Raw genomic sequence first — 24,797 nt, forward strand, 5'->3', positions numbered from 1 at the left:
ATATATTAAAATAATAATAATATAATGATATCTTAATAATTTAATATTAATTACAATATAATAATATAATAAATTTTCAAGTGGAATAATGAACGGATATGATATCTTCCGGCGTACTTTACCTATATTCCTCTAAAGATAGGCATACTAGTGGTTTATCATACTGATACAGTATTGATTAACTTGATGTTCCACTTCATGCATATGTAGATTTTACTCCATATGTCGATGGATAGTATACTCCCAAGCTTTGACATGAGGTTGAAATTGTTAATGTTTATATCAGATTTGAATATAGGATCTTTTAAATCTTATTAGTGCAATTTCCACTTCTTATATCAATATAAGGATTCCTTTGTATATCAATTAATTTAACATGAACTGCTGTACAATGATCAATTAAAACTGATATTAATCTTATTGCAATTTTACATGAAAATAGAATCAATTAATATATTAAATTTCCAACAGCAAATGGCCTGCAATATTCTGGGAGGCAGTCAATATTGTTTGTGCACTGTAATTATTCTGTACATCCACAATATGATTGTCTCCCTCCTTATATAAGGAGAGAGACATGCCTCTACGCCTCTACGTGGATCATGTCCACGTAGAGACATGTCTCATGTCTTTCGGTCGTGTAAGAACACGCCGATAGGTTATGAAATGCAGTCGATAATTATTGGTAACCAATTTGCATTTGTTACATTGTTAATATGATTTGCTAAACGCACATAATCTGATCAATAGTAAATATCGATAAACATATGATTAAATGTTATTTGATATAATCAAATTAATTATGTGTATATTTAATAGTGTATAGTTATACATTATTAAATATATACATATGATTAATTCATAATCATATTTCAAGATTAATATTTAAGCAAGAATCTTATTAAATACATAATGCAAATAATGGATTAATACTTGTAGAGGATAGATATCAAATGCTTAAGGCCGATAGGCCAATTAAGCATTTGATTTCATCGATTATAATTATCTAACTGAAGCTACAAAACATTAACAGAAATCCAGGAATACAAAAATCTGAACGCTGGATAGCGTAAATTAAAAGAAATTCCCTTGTGGCCTTACACAAAATGGTTTAATACACCAAATTAGTGTCTGGCTTGGCTTTCACCTAGAAGACAACCTTTACCTTTTCTATTTGGATGAAATGAGTTGTCATTCCCCCTCCCAACTTTCTCAAGGATTACCCAGAGCAATCCAGTGTACAGGTCAAGAAATGCCTCAAAATCCCAAATTGAATGAAACCAATGGAACCCTGTTTAGCAGTAAGTGTAAGGTAATCCATAAACTCATCTCAACCATGTGATATCCAGCCATATTGGGCTATGAGGTAGTGGATAAAAGTTAAAACAAAAACTGCTTTGGCTCCACAGTGGTGACAAACCTTTAGACCCATTGACATAGCACACTTTGTGAACAAATCTCATCTTGCTGGTAAGTGCACAACTAAAAATTCCAAGTGCAATCAAATGTTCATCACAAATAAATTTATAAATAAAAATTCTCCTAACACAAAGTATGCCTTCATGCTTAGTGTGGATCTTTCTTCCAAAGTTCCATTTGGTGAATGCTTCCCACGGTGCTAAACAAAACAAAAATCTCTTTTTGGTCTCTTCGGTGGCATCAAATCTGCAATGTGGCTTGTTCTGTGGTTGGGATTTGTCTCTTATGGTTCGCATTTATTTCCAAGTGCATGGCAACAATCTTCCTCCATCAAAGTCTTTAGCACAAAACAGTTTCCTATAAGCAAATACCCTGCAATGGTTTGCATGGGCTTTTTTCTAAAGGGTGATCAAAAGGATTCAAAGAGACTTGGGGTTAGACATCCCATATCTCTATCAGCTGCCTCTCCATCAGTAAATAGGTGTAAATAATGCTATTAGCCTGTTTCAATCTTCCTATCATCTTGTGGTGGCAACCTTCACTACATTAGCACATTTAAAACATCTATATAAGCAATAATAAATGTCTTCGATACTCCATCTAGTACCCATTCCATAGTTGGATTTTCTTACCGTGCCATTGATCATCATTTCCAAAGTGTTCAAACTTCGGTGGCATCGAGCCAGATGGATTCAACCCTACAACAACTACAGCAGCGCAGCATTAATGGAAGACTCGATCAAATCTTGCAATGAGGTATACAAGCTCCTCATCTTTTCCATTCAAATGAACCATGCTACCATTCTTCTACATTCTCTCCAGAATCCATTGGTGTTACAAAAGCATCTACTTTGAAGGAATATCTTTAAAATTCTTAATCCGTTAAACAGATTGCTTGGACAGAACTTTGATCTCACTATTTGTAATAGATGCTATAGTTATCCTATCCGCTGGCTTGCATGAGCTTTGAGACTTGGAGTGTTGCAATGTCTTAGACCCTCCTCCGTATGCTGAAGTCTGTGATCTTGATAGTGTATGTGAGCTGATGAGCCTTCACCTTTCCTTTTCATATTCTCTGCCATCTTCAACCTGAAAAGAGCACGGATACCAATTAAGAACAATATAGATAAAGTATTCCTTACTGTCCTAAATGTAGCCTCCATATCATTCCTTAGATCAAGAAATGGCTGATTTTACTGGTGAAATGATGTTCTTTGTTATGATCCATATCTGATTTTGCTGATTTCATGTCTGATTTATTATGCTTCATGTCTGAGATATGTCTGATTTTCTTGTGTTTGACACCTGATTCTTACCTGTCTCTGGGCGTGGATTTTAGGAGCAGTTGGAAGTCACCTAAAGACTGATCAGAGAATTAGGACCTCATTGGAAGTCACCATGTGCTGGTTGGAGATTTAAGGTAGCACTGGTAGTGACATCCCCCCTTCTCAAATCGTTGGCATTTCTCATCAACTTGATCACTTGTAGGTTGAAACATTGGAATCATTCCAATCTCCAGCAGCACAAACACATTTTCAAGTCCTTGGGCGGGATTTTGAATGCCATTGACACTAACATGTAGAAGTCAGAACTTTGATATGTCACTGACAGTGATGCAAAGCTGATCGGAGTTTTGAATAGGCACTGACTGGAAATGGTCAGACCTTTGACAGGGCATTGATAGTCATCAAAAGGAGATCGGACATTTGGAGGAGCACTGACAAGCTCTTCAATAAGGTTGCGCTTTTCAATAGGCATTGACAATGCTTGCAATATGATCGTAGATTTAGCCCTTAGGTGGAAGTGAAAGCTTCCAACCTTGCCCCTTGCCTTCTGTAACACTTAATTATCACCCTTGATCATCCATTCAATCAACTTTGAAATTTGCTCTCTTCCACATATTTGATCAGATTTTTCAAGGCAAACTAGGAATTCACTCAGCATCGTTGGACTTTTTGGACCCTACTAGCAGTGGGTGGAGATTTTGGAAGGCACTGGAAATGATACCAAGGCAGGTCGGGGTTTTGGATGAGCACTGACTGGAAGTGGTCGGGCTCTTCATAGGGCACTGACTGTGGTCAAGGTTTTCACCCTTCACTGACAGTGACTCAAAAATATCAATTTTACTTGCTCAATCATGTCAATCTCTTCAAACATCAAGCACTCACCTCAAGGGATGGTCATTTAACCAAGTAAAAGACTTCCACACCTAGATCAAGCTTTTGAGCGGTCACAGGAAATGCTCCCAAGATAGTCCGACTTTTGGGAGGTCATAGGAAATGCTCTCCAGTAGCAGGTCGGGGTTTCAAGGGGTCACTGACAGTGCTAATGAGGAGGTCGGGGTTTTAGGGGGTCACTGATAGTGACCCAACTTGCTCAATTTTGTGAGTAGTAGCACTCACCTCACCGACTCCAAGGGTCCTTCATCAACATCAAATCTTTTTCCATGTTGTTTAAGCCTTCATCTTGCATCTATCATCTCAATTCTCATGATTGATCTTCATATTTGCAATCATTGTCTCCATCTTTGATGATGATGATCAAATAAAATGATCATCATATCGTTCAATGTCAAGCCTTTAGAGCTATCTAACCCCAATTCTACCTAAAAAGATAGACATGACCTGATTACTTCCTGGCAACATAAGATACCGTGTTCCCTCAAGTGCAAGGTTAATAGCTAAAGACACTACAACTAACCTAGAAAGCAAAAAAAGTGGGGGTCCTCGTTTGCAATGGGGCGATGTGTGAAATGGTCACAACATCTAGCACCACCTCAAATAAATGTTCCTGAACATTTCAAAGATAAAGACCCAATCCATACATAGAACCTCCGGAAAATTCGACTCAACCTATCAAAAGACTAGGAAACAAACTCAAGGTGGAAGAAGAATCTTGGACCAGATCAGGGCACTTAGTCTTTGATTACCCATGTGTGTGCAAATGCATTCATTTTGGCTCACAGGAATATTGTGACCCTCAGAATCCACCATGACTAGTTATGTGGTTTATCCTAACCCCAAAAGCATCCTAGATAGAGCCTCACTGCTAGCGAGCATCTACAGCCCCGACGAGGTTATCGTTGTAATCTCACAACTATTGCTCCATTGCCTGTTAGGCGTCCATAGCCCCAATGGAGTTATTTGCATGTTCCCAAAGCCAAATACTTCAATATTTCATTCTTTTCACTTTTTTCTTTTCTCTTAATTTTCTCTTTTCTTTCTCATTTTTTCTCTTTCTCATGATATTGCTTTCTTTTCACATACTTTCCACACTTTGGCTTGTAAGCAATGAAACACACTAGGGTTTGAGAATTACAATGGCGCTGAAGCAGGATTTTAGATTTTTTGCTAGCCACGACTTCACCTAAGAAACCACAATGACTTAGAGCAATAGATTAAGCGTGTAAATTATAGAAATCAGAAGATGTCGGTGTCAAGACACAACAAGTTATTCCCTTCTGATTCAAGTACAAGTCCTAACCATATGATGAAGTTGGAGAGGAACAACTTCGGATTCAAAGGCATTTCATCATGAATAGATATCTAGCAAATGGACCAAACATAAGATCCAAAATTTTGCTAGCGTGTGAGAGAACAACACAAACGCTTAACTCACAACTGAAGGCTCCCACTTAGGACACCTAAACTAAGCAAAACGTCTAACCAACGCAAACTAAACTACTTGAGCCACCTAAAAATCTTGAGTCAAATAACTCAAGGCAAATTAACAACCTGGCTCAATCAAAACATCTAAAGCATGCGAAAGGAAACCGACTCTAAGACTAAACTAAACTATATACAGGACTCCTAGAGTGGACACGACTCAAAAGAGCGACATATATACATGACTTCGCATGATTTCTCAGGATATGCAACAGGAACATGGTAATAGTGACGGTTCGGAGATGGGCAAACTCATCCATATACTTCGGGGAGCGGGCTTTCACAATGCGAATTTCGTATTCAAGTAACAATTCTCGCAAGATGATCAATTGTGGTAGTTCATTAGGTCCATGGTCTATCCAAATGCAAGTTGTTTACCCAAAACCCCCATAATCAAATTCATAATAACTTTCATAGCTAGGATTAAGGAAAGAGACAACCTGATGTTGCTCATGCTCTAATCAAAACGCTTTCTCCTCATTCACCAATGCATCGCCGGAAGAGAGACCATCGGCCGCTTCAGGAGGTTGCCATTGGTGATGGATCATTCCACTTGCATCCACAACATGTTGGTTCTCACTTGCTGGTTCTTCTTGAATCCTTAGGATTTGAGCTAGCGCAACCTCAAATTGCTCATCACTCTTTAACTTTTGTGGTGACAACATATTCATTGTCTTGCATAAACCAAGCATCCTTATGAAATTTCATAAGCATATCTTCAAAAATGAGAGTCTCCTTAAGTGATTGATCCTCAAAAATTTCCTCTGGTGATCACTCAAATGTTGACATTGATGGTAGTATCACCTCAAAGTACCCTTCGTTCTCTAGCTCCATTACTTCACTAATGCTTGAAGTTTCTTCTTTCAGTACGGCTTGAAGTATCTCATTTGACTCTTCCTCTTGTAGAAAGATTGAATACTCACCCAAGATGTCCTCCTCTTGAATAGTATAAAACTCAACTTCTTGTTCTTGAAATGATGAAGCATCAAGTGATAGTGAGTTATGATGACTCTTTACTCATTGCTACATCTTTGCTCTCAATCTCTTGGTAATCTTCACACGTATCCATGTTTTGTAGGACTTCATGCCTTGGTGTCTCCGCATATTGATCTTCCCTTACCATTTTCTTGGTGGATTGAACATCTTCCATTGCTTCTTCCACTTCCTTGGATACAAGGTAGGCAAAGCTATCACTCTCTGTAACACATTGACCATCAAGTTGAATCATGCTATCAGCTGGCCACTCTTCCAATAATGCTTTGAGAGGTCGAAGTTGATGATGAATCATGCTTCTTGCAGCAACTCGCTTGTCCTGGAACAATGTCGGCGGTGACTCCTCTTGCACTTCTTCTATGAGATCCTTGAGCACCCCTTCGAATAGCATGATGCTGATGATGTCTTTCAACGCCCCCTCGAATTGTTCTTCATACTTGGGCTCACTTTTGATAACTTGTAGTTCTCCATTCAACATCTCTATAGGATTGTCTTCCTCTCCAAGTAGGCTTGATATTTTTTGTAATTCATTCTCAAGGATCTCCTTTTGTAGCATGAAAGAAAATTCCTCAATGAATTCCTCCTCTTGCTTGATTGTTGAATCACTTTCTTCCTTGACTGTCGGATTGACACATTAATTATCATTTACCACTATCCCACGAGCTTTAACATTCTCAATTGTTTCCTCAACTTGCATTTCAACATACTCCTCTTTAGGTGCAAGGTATGGAAAGCTATCCACTACAATACATTGATTATTGGGTGGACTTATGTCATCGACTTGCAACTGCTTCCTTTACTGTCAAATGATGTAGCAATGCCTTGCTCATGTACTCTTCTATACTCGTCAGCTACAAGGTAGGCACTCCAAGCTCTATTCACAATACACTTGTCCCAAGATAGGATTGGCAATATGTACCGACATCTGGTTTAATTGATAATTTCTTTGCACCATGAGCAAGTGAATTCGAAGTGGGGTGCATTGTGAATCCTACACCATGATGGTAGCAATATACTTTCTAAGCACAATTCACCTTTGAGAACAAGCTGATTTTCGATCATCCCTATGAATCTTCAAAAAGGATCATTGCTCTTTGGGACACTGAAATTGCATGATTCTGCCTCTGGTTTGGGGACATCCCAAAAGATCTTTCCTTGTACTACCAATTCCACCCTGGACAAGAATGTCAAGCAATGTATTTCATTGTGTTCATTCGTTTCATGGATTCTACATTGCCTAGATGACGTAAACTCAGACAGATGGCATTGATGAAGCTGCGCATTCAGTCTCCACCAAAGTTGTAGAACATCAACCTGTTGATCATCTTGGCGATGCTACTGCCCTTCCATTGAGAAATCCTTTTTTTCTGATTTTTTTATTTTTCACTTTTTTTGGATTTTTGAATAAGAGAGATGTAGCAAATCTCAAATTAGACTTGAAAGCACAACTAGTTCCAGCTTGCGTGAAATGCTTCTTTCCTTTGTATGTCCAATTGACAACCCAACATTTTTTCCTTCTTCCTATGATAACTCTGTCAAGCGTTGAGGATGACTCTCCATTGATCTTCCATTGAATTCACCAGTTCAAGAGTTCGCATTCATGTATTCACTGTCATGCCCTCCCTCTAGCGCGAATTTTGTTGATGTGTTTTTTATGCACTATGCAACACAGAATAAAATACTAAGTATTCTATCCTCTCTATCTCCTCTTATGCTAAACTTCGTGATCATAGGAGGTGACTCCAAGGTTTCGAATGTCAGGTCTTGACGTGCTCTTGGATAGACTCAATGTGTTTGATGAGATATTACTGGAATCACAAGGGGACTCACGTTGAATCTTGAATGCTTGAATGTTGCTGGAACATGAAAATTACTTGACTTTAAAAAATAGCAAAATGATAAAGGGTTTGGAAAGGTAATCTAATCCTAGGAATGCAAGAGCGATGGACAATATTTGGTGAAACTCAACTAGACTTTGCTTTGCCATGCAAAGCAACAACTCTACAAAGTTTAGTGCAATCTCCTAAGGTAAGCGTATGATGTTCAAATCACTATCACAAACATAGACACCATCAAGATGGTACATATTGATGAAGAAATATCAATTGAAGTTAAGCTTGCCTAAATGAGTTCATTTGACTATGCAAGATACTTCACAATCAATGAAATATTAGTAGTATGAACATAAGAGCTTCATCATCAATCATGCACAAAGATCTTCCATCCATCTAATTATCATCATCTAACATGAGGATCCAGAAAGAAACCATACAATTATTTAGAAGAAACAATGCATGAAGAAGGTGGTGTACCCGGACCCTTGTATGGAGAAGGAACAACTCCGAGAAGCTAGAGCAAAAGTAGAACAAATGTTGCCAAAGGAAAACGAATAACCCTCAACACAACTGTAAATATGTCATTGCAATCAGAGTCAGAGATGAACATAATTCGACAAGTGCTACAAACAACCATACCCATCAAAGTGACAGACCTTCAAACTATGCCACAACTGAGAGTGGCAATTACCAACACAGTTAGTGATGACAAAGTCAGCCATAAACAATGTAAGTCACAAGAAGAACCAACGAGGAAACCACCATGTGAAGGGAATGAGGCCAATGATTCAATGTTGCTAACAATGAGCATCAGGAGGAAGTCGACAGTCGTCGCCAACTGTCATCAAGATGGAAATTATGGGGAGAAAATTGACAAACACCATCGTTGATGGAGGCTCGGGAGTAAATGTATTGCCAAAAGATACTTGGAAATGCCTCGAAAGACAAAAACTCTGGCCATTGACTTTCCACTTGGTAGGTGTTGACTAGCACAACATCAAGCCATTGGGGACATTGGTGGCACAAAAAGTAATGATTGGGACACAACAATTTATTTTTTGACTTTGTATTCATCCCATTGGAGAAGAAGACATATGACGCACTCCTCGAGAGGGGATGGTTGATTACTGCCAAGGTGAATCATCATTGGAAGCGGAGCACAATTTGCACTGAGTAAAGGGAGGAAGTACGTCATCAACCTAACGAATCAGGTAGTGAGCAAGGAACTGGCATCCTTCGAATTGGAGTTCGAAATCGAGGAGTCAAGTATGGATAAGGAAAGACATGGAACCCAATAATGAAGGGGTGCTTGAGTTGGAAGACTATTTTGAAGATGAGACAAGTTCCCTAAACGAGCTATTCCATTGGCAAATAGAGGACTACGAGGTATTTCCGCTAACGTGTAATTTTATTGAAGCTTTTACAACTATCAATGAAGAGCAATCGATGGAAAATGATTTTATAAAGATGGACAATTCATGTGTGTGGGATTTTGGGTTGCAAAAGACAACAATTACAACAAAGGCATCTGATTGTACAAAAGAATGCAAAACTACAAATGGCACAAGTAGACTACGGTGACATCTATCAAGTGAGAGAGTATGACACTCAAAATTGGTATGGCGATAGAAACTTGGTAGCTATAATGTCCTAATTTTTTAGGCCCTCTTGTAGTACAGCTAGTGTTGGTCTCTTGGTTTGTGCCAACATATTCAGTGGAGTATTTTGATGCTGCAAGTGTTCAGACGGGTTAGTGGAGATGAATGACACTTTCTGGGGTGTTTTTGGACAACTTGTCCAAGTCTTACTATTTTTAGCGTCAATTCTGATATCGATTGGTTGGTTGGGTGACTTGCTATTTTTAGTATGTTACTATTTTAAACAATAATAGTAACCGCCATTTTTGGCAGTTGGTCATGGCTTCAATCTCCTCTCAACTTTAGCATGCAACATCTTTAGTTTCAGAGCTTGAATAGTTGGGCCTATGTTTAGCATATTACTATTTATAGTAAATGCTATTTGGGGGAACTGGCCTCAAACTCAACTTCAATTCTCCAGTTGGTTCATGGATTGCCTTCTAGGGATTTTTCAGAGGGTTTGATAGACACTTACTATTTTAAGTAAGTCATTGGCATGATGAAGTCCAACCTTACTATTTGTAAGGCATTAGGATGATCTAGCACACCTTGGTGATCTTTCAGGAAATAGCAAAATTATCAAAAGATTATTATTTTGGCTTATATTAATGATTGGAGGATTAATTTAATTATTATTAAAGATGAATGCTTTAATAATATTAAATTAAACTAAATGTTATTAAAAGGGGTATTAAATGCTAAGGCATTTAATAATTTAATTAAGCCAATGTATTTAACTAACTTGGGTGCCCATCATCAAGATATTAAGTTATATAAAAAATAAAATATTTAATTTTCTTTTTAATAATTAAAAAGGCACATAGAAAATCATGCCCTTTGAGGAAGATATAAAAAGCTATTCCTCATTCATTTATTAAGATTACTTTTTAAAGAATTGGACAAATTGTGAGCAAGGGTTTGCTACAATTTCAAGAATCTAGGAGCAAAAACTCCCAAAAGTTTAAATGCTTATAGGTGTGGAACATCATCCAAGAGCATTGATTTCAGGAGGCTTCGTTCAGGGGCTTCAATTGAGCTTAATTACATAGAATTTGATAGAAGATTCAAAAGTATATCTAGGGATTACTAATCTACAAGTTGAAAGCATTCTAAAGGGCATATTTGAATAGTTATTGCACACATTTTAAGAGGAATATCATTTCAACTTTCAGCCGACCAATTTGAGGGTTTCAAGAGGAAGTGTGTGGCTTTCCTATGGCATGTTTCATCATTTTCCAGAATTGTGATTATTGCTTGTAGTTGGTCAACAAATATTATCGGCAAATAATATATTATTGATTGCCAAGCAATTTAAGTATGTTTATATTTAATTAATTTAATTTCGGCAAACAAGGGTTTAACAGTAAAATTTGTTGTTTAAAAATAAAATAGTTAGATTGCAATTCATAGTTTATTTCTAGCATTATATTTCTATTCTGAAAACATGAAATCAAAAAATAAAGAGCAATTAAAACAGAAGTCAAAAAATATCCCTCAATCAGAAAATTAAAACTTTAGATCAAGGGGGGGTATTATAGTAGCGTATGTTTCCCTCCCTAATGTACGACAACTATTTAGTCGCAATGTAAGGAATTCCAAGTTTTTTATAGTATGGCAGCTCAATGCACAAGTTTTGGTTGGGCAACTCCAGATCCAAACCATACAATGGCAACATAATTGCAAGGTACGATGACCCTTGGTTGTACGACACCTCCCAACCATATGTAAAAGGCTTCCACCCCTTAAAGATGAACTGAGATACCCCAGTATTGAAAAACAGGCCTATGCATTGGTAAAGGCCATCAAAAAGTTTAGACACTATATCCTGAGAAGTAAAGTTTTTGCCATCGTCTCCGATGCGGCTGTCAAAACACTCCTGATGCATGTAAATGATGTTCGATTCTCAATTCAATATGCAAGATATATTCTAGTTTATATTTTCTTGATCTATGTATTATCTATTTATATGATAAATCTGATTATCTTCTTTTGTATGGCAGGTGAGAGGAGCATTTATTGATTTTCGATGTCCTTCTCACAAATATCGATTGATATATATATGCAAGAGGGGAGGATCAAGCAATGCCTTGACTGGTCATGTCTTTTAGACATGACCGATCAAGACACTACTTGATCGCACCCTTTGACTTTATAATTACCAATCGGTGTATACATTAATCAACAGCCCGATACAAATCGAGGTCTACGTAACTTATTAGTTAACACCAATCGGTGTCTACATAACTTGTTAATTAACACCAATCGGTGTATGCTTTGCCACCCGATACAATCAGTTAATCCCGATAACCATCATTAGTTTACTGTCAATAAATCAACCGATATAAATCGGGATACTTGGTTAGCCCGATAATAATCGGTGATCACAATTATAATGCAAACCGATGTTAATCAGTATACTATGCTATGATATGATTATCGATAGTTTGAACATTGATCGAACTAAGTAGATTGAACATATACAAATGAAGAATGATCATCAAATGAAAGAACAACAGCTTGAAGTTTTTCCTAATAGTTTATCGATAGGATAAATGATCGAATGAGAGACTTCATTTATCTCTCATTCAATCATTTATCTTACCGAAGCTATCATGCATTAGCAATGCAAAATGAGCTAGGAGAGAGAAGAGGAAAGTGGGTCGCCGCTATCCAAGAGTATGATATTGAATTGCAGCCAATGAAGCTAGTTTGCAGACAAGCTTTAGCTCAAACTGTGGCTATTGAAGGACCTAGCCTTGTGCAAGAAACATATGTTCTAACTGACACCTCTCCAGAGGAATGGTATCATGATATCATCTCATATTTATTAAATCACGTTTATCCTAATCAAATGAACCCAACACAGAAGCAAGCTTTTAGGCTCAAATGTCAATGTTACATGCTTCAAGGATCAGTTCTTTACAGAAAGAATCACGAAGGGATTTATCTAAGGTGTGTTGGAAATGATGAAGCTAAGAGAATCATTGAACATTTCCACTCCAAATTTGGCATAGGCCATGGAGGAAGTCAGGTGACAGCTCACCAAATCTTGAGGGTAGGATACTATTGGCCTTTTGTTTTCAAAGATGCATATGAACATGTCAAGACTTGTCACACCTACTAGATGAATGCAACTCAAGAAAAGAATCATGCAATGCCACTACAACTTATCACAGAAGTGAAACCATTTGCAATGTGGGGCCTTGATTTTATTGGCAATATAAACCCACCATCATCAGCACAACATAAGTACATTTTAACTGCAACCAACTGTTGCACTAGATGGTCTGAAGCACAAGCATTGAAGAATTGCACGACAAATGCAATTATCAAGTTCCTAAAATAACATGTTATCATGAGATTTGGATGTCATAATGCTCTAGTATGTGATAATGGTTCAGCATTCACTTACTTAAAGTTCTCAAACTGGTCATTTGACTATGGGATCACCCTGAAGTTTTCATCGAATTATTACCCCCAGGGTAATGGGTTGGCAGAGTCCATGAATAAGAATTTACTCAATGTCATCAAGAAGCTACTAGAGAAAAATCCAAGAGACTAGCATACTCAACTCAGGTTCGCTCTATGGGCAGACAAAACAAGAGCGAATAAATCTTTGAGAAATTCTCCTTATCAGCCTATGGACAAGACCATGTTTTCCCAATACAACTAAGGATTCCAACACTTAGATTCATGCAAGAGTACCTAGACTCGGAAGAAAGAGTTCAAATTCACCTGACACGGATCCTATTACTAGAAGAATTGAGAGATCAAGCTCTCGAAAATTTTGCAAAACATCAAGGGGTTGTCAAACAATGGTTTGATAGATGTGCCACAGTGAAAGCCTTTAGAATCTCCGATCTAGTCCTCTATTGGGACAAAGCTCATGAGAGGAGAGGGGACCATGATAAATTTGACAACCTGTGGACAGGACCATACCAAATTTTTGAGATACTTGGAGAAAATGCATTCAAGTTAAAAACCTTGACAAGAGAAGATATTCCATTGCGCGTCAACGAGCAGTACCTGAAACATTATTTCAAACCCTGAGTCCTTTGATGGGACTAGTTTGTACATAGTTAGAATAGTTTCTTTTGAGTTTTGGTTTAGTTGTTTTGCTTTGTTAGTTTAGTTGTTTTCTTAGTTTAGTTTGTTTTCACTTTCTTAGATTAGTTTGCTTGCTTAGTTTGTTTAGTTTGCTTTGTTTGCTTAGTTTAGTTTTTTGAATAACAAGGATTCCCATTTATGAGAAGAGCGATGTTGCTTACACGCACACTTCTGGTGTACACTACTACATCATGTCTGGGATATTCCTTAGATAAATATTTGTGGAGAATCTTAGAATCCTAGATTAATTGTTTCTAAAGTATATTTAAGTTAAGATTAGTACTTGACTAGAAAGGGAATCATCTATTGTATCTTGACACTGAGTCTTTCAATTATTATATCATTTACAGTTAAATGAATTCTTTGAGTCAATATAGTCTCCCAAGTGAAGTCATGGCAACACAAAAAGAAAATCACCAAAAGTCTTACTTCAGCGCCACTATAATAACTCAAGCCCATGCGAGCTTCATTGCTTGCGAGCCAAAGTGTGGAAATATGTGAAAAGAAAAGAATATCAAAAATGAATGAAAAAGAAAAAAATGAAAAATCAAAACATTTGGCTTTGGGTGTGCGGAAATCTCTATAGGTGTACCCTCATTATCAAAAATTAAATCGCCGGAAGTAGAGTAATCTTCGTGAGATTATAGAGATAACCTTGTCAGGGCTATGGACACTCGCTGGCAGCAAGGCTCTATCCAACGATGCTTTTGGAGTTAAGACAAAACACACACAACTGCATGATTTGCCATGATGGACCCAAAGAGTCATATTGGTCTTAAGAGACGGGAATGAATGCATATGCACACACTTATAACTGAAGGATGAAAGAGCTTGATACAGTTTAGGATTCCTCTTCCTTTTCGAGTACCCTTCTTAGCCAGCTGGTAAGTTAGTTTTGATTAATCTAAGATTCTGAATTTGAAATGGATTCTATCTTTGGAATGTTCAGGAACATTCCTCAAGTAGAGTCGCTAGATGTTGTGACCTATTTCACACATCGCCCCATCGCTGATGGGGACCCCTTGTTTTTGCTTTTTAGAGTTTTGTCCTAGCTCTGCAATTTCGCAAGTCCATTTTCTTTGAGAGTTTTGAGTTAGAGTTTTGAAGTCATCCTAAGCCAAGTTGAGAAGTCATGCTCAGAATCACATTTGAAAGTTGTCAAAGTGCTTAGAAAGTCTAAAGGAAGAGAATCGTAATTGCTTTGGGTCATTTCTGACAACTTTCTATTTTTTGGAATTTCTGCTTTTTTGCTTTTTTGAAAGTGGAACCTGAGTTTTGTTCCTCAAGTCATTTGATCACTGCCCATGTTGTTATAATTTGAAAATCTTGTCTCTAAGTACAAAAAGCAGGGCTTTGTTTTTCTCCCTTTTTTCTGGAATCAGGGTTTTGATCTTCGGGCTATATCATTACTGCCCATGTCTTCAGATTCGAAAATTTTGCTGCCAAGTGCAAAAAGTAGGCTTTTGCTTTTTCTGCTTTTTTTTTCGGAATTAGGGTTTTGATCCTCAAGCCATATTATTGTTATCCATGTTCTCAGAATTGAAAATTTTGGTCTCTAAGTGTAAAAAGCAAAGAGGAAACCCTAATTAGGGTTTTGTTCTAGAAGGTTAGCCATATGATCAGTGCCCATTTCCTCATATTTGAAAAATTATGTCTTTAAGGGTAAAAAGCAAAGTAAAACCCTAATTAGGGTTTTTGTTCCACATGATCCAGGTATGAACATGGCAGGTCAAAGATGGACATGACAATTTGAATGAAGATGTTTTGAAGAAAAAGTGGCATGAAGATGAAAAATCGTCCAAAGGAAGACCAAGTTTGACCAGTCAAGCACATGAAAGAATGGCAGACAAAGGGTAAAGTTCGCTCGATATCTTCAAACTCCGCCCAAGCCAAGGATGGCTAAGGTTAAGAAGAGATGGCAAGGCAAAGTGGAAACATGTCCAAGCTTCTCCAAACCCCACCTTGTCCATGGAAGAGTGAAGTCCGCCTTGGAGGATTGCCTAAGCATATGCCAAGTCTGCCTTGGCAAGGTAAACCTGAAGTCCGACTTAGCCAAAGGAAAGATGTCCAAGCATCAACAAACTCCTACCTTCAGTTGAGAAACTCATGGCAAGAGTCAATTAAACTCCTACCTTTGGTTAAAGTTAAGTTAGCAACAAGGAAAGGCTCAAGTCCGCCTTGGCTAAGCATCATCCAAGTCCGCCAAGGAAGAATTGGAAAAGCATGGCATGACTTCTTCAAAGTTTGCCTTGTCCAAAGACATGCCAAGTCCGCCTTGGCAAAGCATACACAAAGTCCACCCAAGGTGGATGATAAAAGGCGCATGGAAGGTGGCACAAGCAACATGAAGTTTGCCTAGATGAATGTCCAAACATCATCCAAGTCCACCTAGGCACAAGTTCGACTAAAGCACAAGACAAAGCATGTCCAAAGACATTGAAAGTCCATCGAGGATTAAAGCACAAACATAAGTTGGCAAGGCTTCTTCTAACTCCGCCATGAAGAAAAGCAAGGTAAGGTTTGAGAGGTAGATAAGAAGTTGGCTAAGGAACCTTAAACTCCGCCCATGTCCAATCATACTCCAAGTCCGCCAAAAGGAGAGGAATAAAACACAAAGGAAACTTGTCCAAGCTCCTTCCAAGTCCACCCTATGCATAATGTCTAGATTCCTTCCAAGTCCATCCTATACACATGATGATATCAAGTTGGCAAGGCACTAACAAAGTCCACCATGTGCCAAAGGAGGTTGAAGTTCGCCCATGAGATGAAAAGCATGAAGTCCGCCTTGGCATATAACCTTCCAAGTCCGCCTAGAGATGGCATAAGGAAGAGAAAATCAAAGCAAGACAAGGTTGGGAAGGACATGGCCAAGAACAAATGAAGTCCGCCCAAGGAGATACAAGACATGAAAGAAAGTAAAACAAAAGAAAAGAATGTCTCGTGCCTAGCAAAGTCTGCCTAGGCAAGGAAAGGTGGTGGTTTGGCATGGTAAAAAAGAAAACAATAAAATTTTGCCAATGTAAATTGATCAAACACAAGTTGTCCAAGATGAATTACAATGCTCACCAAGAAAGACAAGACATTGGCTAAAGCACACTTTGAAGAGAAAATAAAATTTTGCCAAAATAAATTGTCCAAACACTTTGGAAGTTCGATCAAACATAAGTTGGCAAGACTTAGACATTCCAAATTTGTCTAGGCATAAATGGAATATGTGAAGATGCCTAAGCCAGACATAAAAATTCGCCCAAGACTTAGATATTAGACATTAAAATCATCTTGCCATGATGAAAGAAAAATGGCTAAAGAAAATACAAATTTGAGAAAAATTGCACATGAAATCAAGGGTCAATCAACGAACAGGTTGGAAAATAAAATTTGACACATGCAGTATTTTTAATTATTTTCCAACACTTGGAATTATTTTAGAGGGGAAAATAACTCCAGCACTTAGAAATATTTTCAAAAATTCAAGAATTTTGGAAATTAAAATAAAGTTCTAGAAGATTCCTTAGTTAAGGATAAATTTGAGAGAGAAATTAAACTTTCCATTTTGGAAAGATTTAAAACATTAAAACACAAAAAAATAATTAAAAATTAGAAAAAAAACAAAGAAGAAGCTTCTAAGTTTTAAAACCTTAAACTCTATATATTTTCAACCAATCACTTTCAAATTCATTATTCAAGTTGAGAATTTGGAGAGCAATTGAGAAGAAATTATCTCTCAAATTTTGTGGAAATTAATTTTTTGAAGAGAAATTTCGAAGAAGTAAAATTCTTCTAAGTGTTGGAAGTCAGGAAATTAAGTGTTTTTTTCTAATTTTAAGATAGACTTTCAGAATTGAAGGTGAATTTCAGTCACAAAGATCAATTTCTAAGGCACAAAATCAGAAATTGAGTGAATTTTTCTATTATCCTTTCTTATTTCTCTCAAATTCATCAATTTCTAGACCAAATTCTCCACTTTTAGTCTTCTTTTTTGCAGAAATTTAGCTTTTTGACGAGCTGAAAGCGAAATTTTCAAGAAAAAAGGGTCTAAAATCAAAATTAGAATCAGCAAGTTATCTCGAAAATAATATTGAATTTTTATGTGTTATGCAGGTTAATGACCACCAAAGGAGCACCTTCCAGAAAAGCACCAATGAAGTTTGCCAGTAAAGGAGTTCAACAAGAATCCAAAATCAAATCCAAATAGAAGAATATCACAGACACTGACTTTGGGCATGAGGATTTAGAAGAATTCAAAAAGAGAATGTACGGTCATGATGGACACCCACTGACACCCATTGCTTGCCGAATGATGAGAAATGGTATCGTCCAAGTAGCTGGATTTCCTCTATCTAAACAATGTGTTGAGCTAATGGTTGAGTGTGCTAGACACTATAATACATAGTCAAGAGAGATCATTGCACCTGATGGGAGAGTTTTATCTAATCTTTTAGAGTTGTCCATTCAAGAAATGTTTGGAATTCCAGACTACAATAAAACCTCCTACAAGACCAAAGAAGATACCCAAAAGATTTATATGCATAGTCTGAACTCTATGTGGCAAATGTTAACAAATCATGGTTGGAAAAGAAAAGACCCCAAGGGAAAGTGCCAAAGATCCTGCTATGCCCATACTTCAAGGAAGAATATGGTGACATTATCTTATTGTTGAATAGAGTAATGGGCAGCCCTAAGGGTGTGCCATTTGAGACATGGATGTATTACTTCATAGATGAAATTACCTCGGGAGTCCGGATGTTCAAATAGTCCCACATAATCAGCAACAACCTTCATGAACAATTGATAAATTTGGAGAGGACAAAGTCATTCTACATGAGCTCCTACATTATCTACCTGTTGGCTAGTACTTATAGATATTTTAAATTGATCTATAGAGGTGTGGTTGGTAATGGTGAAGGTAGTACTTATAGATATTTTAAATTGATCTATAGAGGCATAGTTGGTAATGGTGAAGGTGAATTTAAATCTTATGATTGTTACCCGTAGCTGCAGCTTAAGGAGAAGAGCTATCGAGCACATGATGCATTCCTAATGTACATCAAAAGAACATTGCAAGGAGGAACTCACCAAAGGTTATCTCCTGAAGCCAAAAGTTTGATCAGCAAGTATGGATCCTGGTTTATCCAGTTTCCAAAATTTACATACATAAGAGTCCAAGGTTTTGACGGCCATCTATATTGACTTCCGATCTACCCAACCAACAGGATGGTTCTACTTGAAGTTCTCAGGCAACTTGAAACATATCAGAGCTTCAAAAGAATAAGGCAAAATGTAACAATTACCTTTCCATTCTTTATTGGAAATATGGAGGAGTCTTTTCTGACAACACAGGCAGTTGAAAGTGTCAGGCTAAAAATGCAGTGGTATCCCTTTACATTCTACCGATCCAGAGCTAATTTTGATCCTCACGGTAATATTGGATGAGTGAATGGAGAAAGATTTAGACATAGAGCAGACATAGAAGATTTTTGGGCAAATGCTACAGATGAGTTTGACATCAGGAAAAGACTATTTTCAATACTACAAGTAAACTTGATCAGAACAACTGAACCTTTCCTTGTACCAGATTAGCTGGAAGATAATGCAGAATATACTCAGCCTGACTTTGATGAGCATGCGCCTCTTTCTCCTATCAAATGGTCAGAGCCAGAGCATGCAGACTTGACCACCCTAATACGGCCACTTATGAAATATTCCAGGTCGTGGATTGATCAATAGTGTCATAAATTAAGACAGGGAAATATAATCTTGACTTATGACCTGATGGGTGTAGCAGAAGGATATTCTTCAAATGAGGAAGCAACTCAAAGTGCCAAACCAATTGAAGGTGCTAAAAAGAAGGGGAAGGTAGTTGTGAATGAAGGACCTTCTCAGAAGAAGCAAAGGATAGAACCATCTCGTTCTGCCACATCTAAGAATGAAAACTATATATTAACTGTTCATGAATCATTGGCTGAAATAAAGATTCCTTCTCCAGTTCATGAAGAAAACATAGAATTAATCCATCAAGAAGATGAGCAGCCTCCATCTCCTATCGGCACAAAAGTAGAGGAGGCAGACAATGAAATGGATTTTGAAGAAGGTGAATTTCAAGAAGGAATGATTTCCACTCTTCGAGGTATCGCATGTGAAGAAGGCGATCAGGAAGTGGAAGGCATTGAGCAGCCCACTCTTTCTGATTGGCTGAAGGAGAGATTGAAAGAAAAGACACAAGAAATAGAAGTTCAAGAAGAAGATGATATGGCATATTTCTTGGCCAGATTAGAACAGGTTGCCACAAAGAAGCTAGCCAAAAGGTTTTCCACCATCCAGAGACATGAAGCCGCTTGCAGGATAGTGCAGATTGTTCCAAAGGTAGATAAGGCAAAAAGGAGACATTGCTTCTCATGAGTATGAAATCACTACATTCAATTTGGGACCAACTACCAATAAGCAGGAAGCTGAAGATTTGGATAATTCAATTGGTTCCATGAAGGCAAGACTAGGCAAAGAAGTAGAAAAAAAGAAGGAATATAAGAAAGAAGTTGAGAGACTGAGGGATTACATTCAACATTTGACTACTAAGCCACTTGATCAAGCAAATCCAGAAGCTCCTCCACTTTTGAATTCATGAGAAACAGGTAGAAGTTCTAAGGAAGAAGCAGTGACAGCCAGAGCGACTAAGGCATGGATGGAAAGCGTAGAAGAGGCAGCCACATTTGCGGAAAGGTTAGCATTGACATATGGACAAACCTCCTCTTTACTCTCCAGGATTGCAAGCATGGCAGAAGCATGGGCTGACCTTCAAGACATTCAAGAAAGAATCATTCCCTACGTTAGAGTGTTGAAAGGAATGTCAAAGCAAGAGTTAGTTGATGGAAGTATAATTGAAGCAATAGCGGCATATGATTTTAGCGGTTGGCACTGGACATTGGTTGCACGCAATGAATGTTGGCATTGTGTTGTCATTGATGTCAACAGGTATGGCATGGCAATCGGTATGGGAGATTATTGGTATAGTTGTCATTGATGTCAACTAGTATAGCAAGTTATCGGTAAGAAGAGACTGTCAACCAGCAATGTGGTCATTAGGATCACCGGTACACAAGTTAGTAATTGACTTGTGTTGAAGACATAAGTATTGGAGACCGGTATTGTATGATAACCGGTATGTTATGTGTTGGCAATGTGTGGTTGCCAACCGGCAAGCATATGACCAGTAAGTTAGCAGGGTGAGCTAATGAAGATGTGCAGAACCAGTATACAGGTTGAGGTCATATCAGTGCAATGCCGGAAGAAGAATGAGTGACAAGGATCTACTCCTACCGGTAAGTGGTAATTTTGAACTTATCTTCCAATATGCATGGAATGCATCATAACCCTCTGAGATAAGACAAATTGTAGAAGGCAGATGATTGAAGGCTCACACCAAATCAACCCGTGAAACACAAGGATGCCTCAGGTGCATGAAATTAGAGATGTGCACTGGATCAGCAAGAGTTGGCATGTTGTGCCACTAGGACAGAAAAGTGAGAGTAAAGAAGTGATGGGTTTGTCACTTTGACAAACTGATTGAGATGATGTCTAGGCTGATGAAGAAGAAGGCAAGGTCGAGCAGCTGCAAACAGAGAATGCAATCGGAATGCAGATGCCTCAGATGGAAACAGTTGAAGGTTGATGAAATAATGTCATCAAGGTGCCTACCGGTGAGTATGTGAATCGGTAAGAGGGCAAAGAGGCTAAGTGATGAGCTCCTACCTGATGAAGATGAGCATGTGGTGGATCGATATGTTTGGTGACCAGCAAAGGTGTTCCATCGGCAGAGCTGCCAAGTGCAGGCTTGAAGGTTGACCAGTTAAGGTATAATCGACAAGGTTAGAAAATCGGTAGATGAAGCACCGATATTGTGTGTTGGTCGATGACAGAGTCTAAACCGACATGGTGACCGATATGAGGTGCATGCCGACGATGATGACATGTAGGACACAGGTGTCATGCATGTTGTGGTCGGTGAAGTGTGAGTCGGTGAGGTAGTTGTCGATTGAGTCTGCATTTATGGTTCACCCCAAAGATCACAGGTGTGTTGCAGGGGTTTGCAGCTCGAGATCAAATGAACAGAGGAGATCTAGGACACACTGATCGTGCAGACAGAGTAAGTGAAGGAAACCGCATCATGCACGCTAATCGATAAATCACAAGGCCGACATATCAGGACACAGGTTGTCGTGTTTGCTAAATATGGCAAACGTGTTTTGAATGCAACGAGATTGGCGAAGTTGATTGATCCTTTGCAGGTGGTCAATCTTTGGAAGGAGATCTGATTGGATTTGGTTTGCCTCGAGGTCGATGAAGGAACCCTAGCATGCCAGAAGTTTGAATGTCGTTTTGGCGGGAATGCATAGTATAAATATGTAGATCAAAGACCAGATATGTTGTTGCTACACAAGAGAGTGATGCTGGTGAAGTGAGTGCAATTAGAGTATTAACCAGTCAAAGAGTCCATCAACAATCACAGAGGTGACTGAGTGGTTGAGAGAGAACTGGTTAGAAGCGTGCAACTGACAAGGGTAAAGCAACCGACAGACTAAGCCTGACAGTGGTGTAAACCGGTAAGAAGGTAGTTGTAGTGTGCAGAGGAGAGCAGAGAGAAAGTGAGAAGAGGTACAGGTTCAACCGACAAAGGAATCAGACAAGATTGAACCTGCAAAGAAGAGACAAAGAAGATCAGAGAGCAGGGTTTAAACTAGCAAGTGGAATAACTGGCAAGCTGAGAACCCGTAGTGATCAGAGAGCAGAGTACCGACAAAGAAGAGGAAGGACTGAACCAGTAAGGTTGCAACTAAGAGTGAAGGAGAGGAGGATTTGAGTGAGCAGAGAACCGGTAGAGAGCAGAGCAGAGGAAGACCGGTTGAGAAGAGTAAAACCGGAAGAGAAGTTGTAGAGGTTACAGAACACATTTGTAACCAAGCTATCACTTTTGTATTGATAAATGATATTGTAATCATTGAGTTGGAGCTCGGTGCAGGGGTTGACGCTCCTTGGGTTGGTGCCCTAAAATCAGGGGTTGGTGCTCCTTTGGTTGGTGCCCTAAATAGGGGGTTGGTGCCCTAAAGCAGGGGTGGTGCTCTTTGGGTTGGTGCCCTAAATGTTGTAACCAATGTTTTCATTGTGAGGCTAGATTGGAGCAATAGACTCTAGCAGCATTTCTCACCGAGTTTTTTCCCATGTTGGGTTTTCCTCGTACATCTGGTGTTAAGTGATGTTCCTTTTGTGTGTGGTTGCATTTGTGTCATCCTCCTATCTCACTAGTATGTTTTCTTTGTGTTAGATCTGCTAATCGGTATTCACACTCTTAGGATTAAAAGGTTAAAGTTTGGAAATCACCGATTCACCCCCCCTCTCAGTGGCATCTTGTGTTCAACAATGAAGTCTTGGAGAAAGCGAAGGCAAATGCTGACAGAGAAGAGGAGCAGATAAAAGGAATTCAAGACAAGGTTTACCTTGTAGCTACAGAGGTACTTGAAAAAGACACTATCCGAGAAAAGAATATGAAGTCAGAAAATCTAAAAACCAAGACACAAAAAATCTTCTCCACCGAACCAGTCCTGAGGCAAAATTTGTCTAAGGCATCGAACCTCCTATCCATTAGAGATGCTTTCCAAAAACAAGAATTAGATTGGGAAATCACTTTTGTTGTATGTGCAAATGATTCGAAAGGATTAGAATTCAGAGTCGGCATGCTGCCACATGTCATGATAGAAGAGGTTGATTAGATTGTATCCAAGTTCATTGAATTTTCTGCTTCTCAACAAGAGAAGAGGGTGCAATCCTAAAAAATAGCACCTCGTACCACTTGGCTTACATGCACTAGATATTGATTTTATTTTGGGAAACTCTATTTAGGGTTAGGTTGTCTTAATCTTGACCGTTAATCTTAGATTGATCTCGGCATTTCATTTTTCTTTCAAAACTCTATATAAACTCACTCTCTCATTTCATTTCAGTGTGGAGAGATTTATGAAATTGTTGCGTAGAGCTACTTGGATAATAAAAAGTTCATTATCAGTATTGTTTTGAAGTCTTATTTGTTATCAAGTGGTTGCATGGTTGCATATTTTCTTCAACACTTAGAATAAATTTGCTTTAAGTAATTTGCTTTGAAGTTAGATGAATGAAGGATTGATAGTTTAGATTGGTGAAATTTTGCTCATACTTTTGTTGGATGGATGATTTTCATTCAATGTGTAAAGTTAGCCTGAGCTTTTGATGTGGATGCTTAACTTCTACTTTGAGCAATATTGTTCAATTGTTGGTATTATTCAGAAGTGTGAAAATATTAAGCACAACCCTAGAAGATTGCACACGCTTTGCATAGTTGTCCAAGTGTGGGGAAACAGAGTGTCGTTACCAATTTCACCCAGTCTTTACTGTCTCTTGAGCTCATAGGAATAGCTTAGAAGTAGTTAGAATTCCTAAACCCTTATCCTTTCTTATCCTTTTTTGAAATCCCAAATCAGGAAATCCAAAAACAAAGAGCAGCTATTGATAAATTCGCCCAAGTCCAGCTTATGAATGATACTAGTTGATAAGCGTAAGTCCCCCTTTGTATTTCAGCACACACTATCCAAGAAGCTATCCACATAAAGTCGCTCATTCACACATATAGACCTTGGAGTCGCCTTGTGGTCTTTCTCGCAATCTTGGCACAAGTAGTGATTTTGTTCAAGAGAGGATAGATTATGCTTGGATATTGTATTCTAATGTTTGGTATATGATAAAACGTACACCAACAGGTACCAGAAAATGTAGATCTAGATGTACTTTGTTGATGTTTAGTTTTGCAAAATCAAAGAACAAAGAGACCCTGATTACAGATCAGATGAGAGCTTTATGTTTTTCTGTCTCTGTAACACCTTCAAATGGATCATATTGTTGTCACAGATGTCCTTACTTATTAGAAAGAAGGATAATGAAATTATATATATCTCCACAAATGACCAAAGTAATTCAAATGGACTCATACAAGTTACAATAGATAAGAAGTTAAGAGAACACTTGGCAAAAGATGATTTGTACTTGTAAGGATAAATTTAAATGACTTCAAATAAAGAAGTTGTTCCAACTTGAGATGTATGGATTTTCTATTAATTCAT

At 38.1% G+C, this 24,797-nt stretch overlaps 1 protein-coding gene across 3 annotated transcripts in view; it reads right to left on the minus strand.

Moving 5' to 3' along the window:
* Positions 1–24,797, minus strand: part of LOC131065578 (uncharacterized) — a 130,195-nt gene that overhangs the window by 24,003 nt on the left and 81,395 nt on the right. The window lies entirely within an intron of this gene.

Source organism: Cryptomeria japonica, chromosome 4 (genome assembly GCF_030272615.1).
Source record: "Cryptomeria japonica chromosome 4, Sugi_1.0, whole genome shotgun sequence".
Classification (NCBI taxonomy): domain Eukaryota; kingdom Viridiplantae; phylum Streptophyta; class Pinopsida; order Cupressales; family Cupressaceae; genus Cryptomeria; species Cryptomeria japonica.